The sequence below is a fragment of the Dermacentor silvarum genome, chromosome 4 (genome assembly GCF_013339745.2).
Source record: "Dermacentor silvarum isolate Dsil-2018 chromosome 4, BIME_Dsil_1.4, whole genome shotgun sequence".
Taxonomy (NCBI): domain Eukaryota; kingdom Metazoa; phylum Arthropoda; class Arachnida; order Ixodida; family Ixodidae; genus Dermacentor; species Dermacentor silvarum.
The window spans coordinates 6,600,272-6,606,365 of record NC_051157.2 but is presented as its reverse complement, the minus strand read 5'-3'; positions in this window follow the sequence as shown (position 1 = coordinate 6,606,365).

The window sequence follows — 6,094 nt, the reverse complement described above, 5'->3', positions numbered from 1 at the left end:
TTTTCGTATTGGTCTACACCAACAACCAATACACAACACCAATACGAACAAACTGCACAAGTTGTGTTCCAACACACACACCACACACACACACACACACACACCACACACAACAACCACACACACACACACACCACACACAAGGCAAAGGCACGCACCGACGCACACGCACGCACGCACGCACACACAAGCACCACGCACACACACACACACACACAACCACCACACACACCACACACAACACACACACACATCAATACTGCAATAGGTTTACGGGCAACGCGCTAAAATATGAATTTGAATATTTCACTGTGTGTTCTCAACTAACTTCGTGCTCTTTTTATGTGTATATGTTGTCAATTTTAATCCTTTCTTTCTATCTTAATGATTCTGCATGTTTCCCTGAATTCTTACAAACTATTCGGTTACAACTCATACGTTCCCGCTGGTCATTATATGCAGGAAGCTCTCAACCAATCTCATTATTGCGTAAAGATTATTTTCCTTCTCTAATTCTTCCTTTAGGCCCGGTGTTGCTTCTTGTCCTCTGAACTCGCAGCTCATACCCACTATGGTGGATTGGCCAAGACTCGGGTGGATAAAGCTATAGACAAATTTAGGAAAAAAAAATTCAGTCGTAAACTTCCAAAAATTGATAAATGCCACGTGACAGCTGCAAGAAAATGTATGGCATAGACTGAATTGAAATTTAATAAAATAGTAATTATAAAGGAAGCAGACTTAACTGGGCAATCGCTTGTAATCAATAATAAATTCCTGGACGGCGGCGCAAACATCCCAGTGACTACACCCGCGAGTCGAAGCTCCAACCAAATAAGAGAATAGTGGGGATTGTCAGATCCAGGCCAATGTTGCGAACGGGACTTTCAAATGTTTGTTTTCTCAGTATAAAAAAGTAGTGGCATAACAAAAAGAAGTGATCTATAATTACGGAAAATGCTAAGGGGGCAAACTTTATACCAGATCATCATCATCATCATCATCATCAGCCTATATTTTATGTCCACTGCAGGACGAAGGCCTCTCCCTGCGATCTCCAATTACCCCTGTCTTGCGCTAGCGTATTCCAACTTGCGCCTGCGAATTTCCTAACCTCATCATCCCACCTGACTTTCTGCCGTCCTCGACTGCGCTTCCCTTCTCTTGGTATCCATTCTGTAACCCTAATGGTCCACCGGTTATCCATCCTACGCATTACATGGCCTGCCCAGCTCCATTTCTTCCGCTTAATGTCAACTAGAATATCGTCTACCCCCGTTTGTTCTCTGATCCACACCGCTCTCTTCCTGTCTCTTAACGTTACTCCTAAGATTTTTCGTTCCATTGCTCTTTGTGCGGTCCTTAACTTGTTCTCGAGCTTCTTTGTTAACCTCCAAGTTTCTGCCCCGTATGTTAGCACCGGTAGAATGCAATGATTGTACACTTTTCTTTTCAACGACAGTGGTAAGCTCCCAGTCAGGATTTGGCAATGCCTGCCGTATGCACTCCAACCTAATTTTATTCTTCTGTAAATTTCTTTCTCATGATCAGGGTCCCCTGTGAGTAATTGACCTAGATAAACATATTCCTTTACAGATTCTAGAGGCTGACTGGCGATCCTGAATTCTTGTTCGCTTGCCAGGCTATTGAACATTATCTTTGTCTTCTGCATATTCATCTTCAACCCAATTCTTGCACTTTCTCGATGAAGGTCCTCAATCATTTGTTGTAATTCCTCTCCATTGTTGCTCAATAGGACAATGTCATCTGCAAACCGAAGGTTGTTGAGATATTCGCCATCGATCCTCACTCCTAATTCTTCCCAGTCTAAGAGCTTGAATACTTCTTCTAAGCATGCAGTGAATAGCATTGGAGAGATTGTGTCTCCTTGCCTGACCCCTTTCTTGATAGGTATCTTTCTACTTTTCTTGTGGAGAACCAAGGTAGCTGTGGAATCCTTGTAGATATTTGCCAAGATATTCACGTATGCCTCCTCCACTCCTTGATTACGCAATGCCTCTATGACTGCTGATATCTCTACTGAATCGAATGCCTTTTCATAATCTATGAAAGCCATATAGAGAGGTTGATTGTACTCCGCAGATTTCTCGATTACCTGATTGATGGCATGGATATGGTCCATCGTAGAATATCCCTTTCTGAAGCCAGCCTGTTCTCTTGGTTGACTGAAGTCAAGTGTTGTCCTGATTCTATTGGAAATTATCTTGTTGAATATTTTATACAATACTGAAAGCAAGCTAATGGGTCTGTAGTTCTTCAATTCTTTAACGTCTCCCTTCTTATGGATAAGTATAATGTTGGCGTTCTTCCAGCTCTCTGGTACACTTGAAGTTGTGAGGCATTTCGTATAAAGGGCCGCAAGCTTTTCAAGCATGATATCTCCTCCATCTTTGATTAAATCTACTGTTATTCCATCTTCTCCAGGCGCTTTTCCCCTGGTCATGTCTTTCAAGGCCCTTCTAACTTCATCGCTAGTTATAGAAGGAGCTTCTGTATCCGGTTCATCACTATTTCGAATGGAAGAAGCTTGGTTGTTTTGGCTACTGTACAGGTCAGTATAGAATTCTTCTGCTGCTTTTACTATGTCATCGAAATTGCTGATGATATTACTATGCTTATCTTTCAGTGCATACATCTTGCCTTGTCCTATGCCTAGTTTTCTTCTTACTGATTTCATGCTGCGTCCATATTTTATGGCTTCCTCAATTTTTCCCACGTTATAATTTCGAATATCCCTTACTTTCTTCTTGTTGATCAGTTTTGACAGTTCAGCGAATTCTATCTGGTCTCTTGAGTTGGACACTTTCATGTTATGTCGTTTCTTTATTAGGTCCTTTGTTTCTTGGGAGAGCTTCCCTACAGGTTGCTTTGGTGCTTTACCTCCCACTTCAATTGCTGCTTCTGAGATCAGCCTAGTTACGGTTTCGTTCATTATCTCTATGTTATCTTCATCTTCCTGTTCTAAAGCTGCATATTTGTTTGCGAGCACCAGCCTGAATTGGTCTGCTTTTACCCTTACTGCCTCTAGGTTGGCCTGTTTCCTCTTGACTAATTTCACTCTCTCTCTCTCTTCAAATTGAGAGAAATCCTAGACCTCACTAACCTATGGTCACTGCACTTAACCTTACCTAACACTTCTACATCCTGCACTATGCTTGGATCGGCAGAGAGTATGAAATCTATTTCATTCCTTGTTTCTCCATTAGGGCTTTTCCAGGTCCACTTCCTGTTGCTGCGCTTCCTGAAGAAGGTATTCATTATTCGGAGCCTATTCCTTTCCGCGAATTCTACTAACATCTCTCCTCTTGCATTCCTAGAATCGATGCCGTAGTTGCCAATGGCTTGCTCACCAAACTGCTTTTTCCCCACTTTTGCATTGAAGTCGCCCATGACTAAAGTATACTGAGTTCGCACCTTTCTCATTGCTAGTTCAACATCTTCATAAAACTGTTCAATTTCTTCATCATCGTGACTAGAGGTTGGTGCATAGGCTTGTACTACCTTCATTTTGTACCTCCTATTCAGATATGCGTAGGTAAAAAAATCGGAAGGAGATTTGGCAAGGGATGCTTCAAGCCTGCTTGTGTTGAATGCCAGGAATTTAGGAGGTGTCGATGCTCAGTAGAAGCAGTTAACATGGGATTAGACAACGCTCGCTCTCCAGTCTGTGCAGGCGAAGGAGAAGAAACCTGTGGTAATGCATTAGAACTCGAGGGTTCTTGGCCAATAATATAGCTTGAAAATTGATATTAACGATTAATGTATTCATTTAATATCTCATTCTTAAATTAGAAAATCATGTTTAAGTATTCTTAATTCCATTTTATACTAACTGCCGCCCGATTCTTAGCGGGATTCCCCTTAGTTGGATGTGTCATACACAAAGGCACCAAACCAAACCAAACCAAATCTTGGCCAATCCGCAGGGTGGGTACGTGCTAGTATTTCTAAGAATCTACATCGAGTATTGGCCCAACAGTGGGTATGATCCATATTGTAAGAGGACAACAACAATGTCCTGCTGCACAAAAGAAAATCAAACCATCGTGCACAGAATTCTTCGAAATCCAACTGGCACCTTCAACACACTGGACAAAGCGTACGTATATATAATGTGTGGTACACAGGGAAGTTAGATGTTTGCAAGTCGACGGCGACCCCGGTCTCAGTTCGCGTTCATGAAACAAATAATTCGTTGGTTTCCATGTGGCGTTCGCCGAAGGCTGCAGTTCGGTTTACCACTGCAAGATATATGCCTCGACAACAAGCTACCGCCTAGACTCAAGGTAAGGTTTGCTTCGCGCTATGTCTCATGTGAGTGCAGGTTTTCATTCGAACGCTCGATTTTTCATGATACATGATAGTTGTGAAAACCTGTGAAATGTGGAAATTACAGAAATTGTGAGCTGGCGTTTTTGCAGCTATGCAACTCCGTACCTCAGTGACATAAAAAAAAAAGTTAGAGTGATTCATCCTCTATAGTTGATGTCGCTCAGTGTCTTCCTGAGCGAGTTGGAGGCGAGGATGGAGCGTAGTCACACTCTGGCGCGTCAACTCTCGCGTGAGAGAAGGAGAGGAGGAGCGGCGGACTGCTTAATTTTTTTTATTACATTCAGCATTGGCCCATGGAAAAAGTCTACAAGCCCACTTTTCCGTATGGGAAAAGTGGAGGTGACTCGCCAAGAATAACAGCTCAAAGAAAAAAAAGTAAAGTCGTACTTCTGCAACTTCTGAACATTTCGTTTTAATTCAGAAGTTTGCCCAATCTCATAAATAAGTAGTTAAGGTGGTCAGAATCGATCTCCATTTTGCGCGAAGTTCCACTCTGCTTGAAATCGTTACGCCAAAATTACATGACAGTTTTGTGAAGTAAATCATACATTTGAATTTAATTCAATCAAGTGTCATAAGCATGGCATTTGAAAATACTGCTTAAGTCTTCAGAAGACGATAGCCTTCTTCAAAAGTACTTCGTTTATTTAAATTTCAAGGTTTTAAATATGGTCCTTCGTTCTAATTCAAGTCTTTCGTTCAAGGCATGGGGCTACTTTGACGCGCAATGGAACGGGGAGCCCAGGCGCTAAAATTGAAAGCAGCCAGAGTGTCCCGAGATAGCCGGCGTAGTTCTATTGATTTCATTGCGCTTTCTTCAAGAAGACGGAACTGACGCGATAGCAGCTTGCAGTTACCGTGATAGGACCTCCAGACAAAGAAACTGCTTGGCAAGAAATGAACAAAATTTCAAGAGCACATCGCGAGAAGACGACTTGAAGACCATTAATTGGCCGAGCAGGGGCGCACTTGCCCATCGAATAAGGCCTACCGTAATTCACGCATGCTTGCAGTCAATGGGCGACATGGTGGGACGACTTTTCCATTCACGGGAGAGAGCAAAGGTCCTTCCTTCCTGGAAGGGGACAGCGGGTGAATCATATCTGGGAGGACTGTGCTTGGCACTGAAGGGTGCTTTGCCTTTTTATCAGTTTACCCTATTGTCGTCGAGGTCGCCATGCTAAGCCGATACGTTTATAGTTACTTTATGACCAGCAGCGCAGTGGAAGCTAACTTCCGTCATGTCCGAGATAATCTGTTGGCGGCAGTTGTATAACAAAAATTACTAGGGGTCCCTTATGCTACAACTAAGACGACTTGAAGGCGAAAGCCTGAGCGCCGCTAACTCAATGACACGAAGACCACTTTTTTGCTGAGTCATCATCACTTCCGACCCGTATTTAGCAAAGTCAATATTTCAAGTCATCGTTATTTCACCAAACTCGGACCGTGACGCAGCAGTTACTGACTATCGTCACTCGGAAACCACAATTTACACTCATTTTTGCGAATCATCGTGTTTTTTGCAAGTCACCATTCCTATGATTCACCAAACTCGAACCGAGACTCGGCACTATCTCACATATATTTCTTGCAAATCACTCCCCCATTCCATAAACCCTCGATTCACTGGTAATTCACACTTGATTCCCTCTTAATTCACCGTATCACTGCTTGGTTCACCTTCATTCACTCTATCATCTCGGTTTTACTTCCATCACACTTGGTTTGCTCTATGACT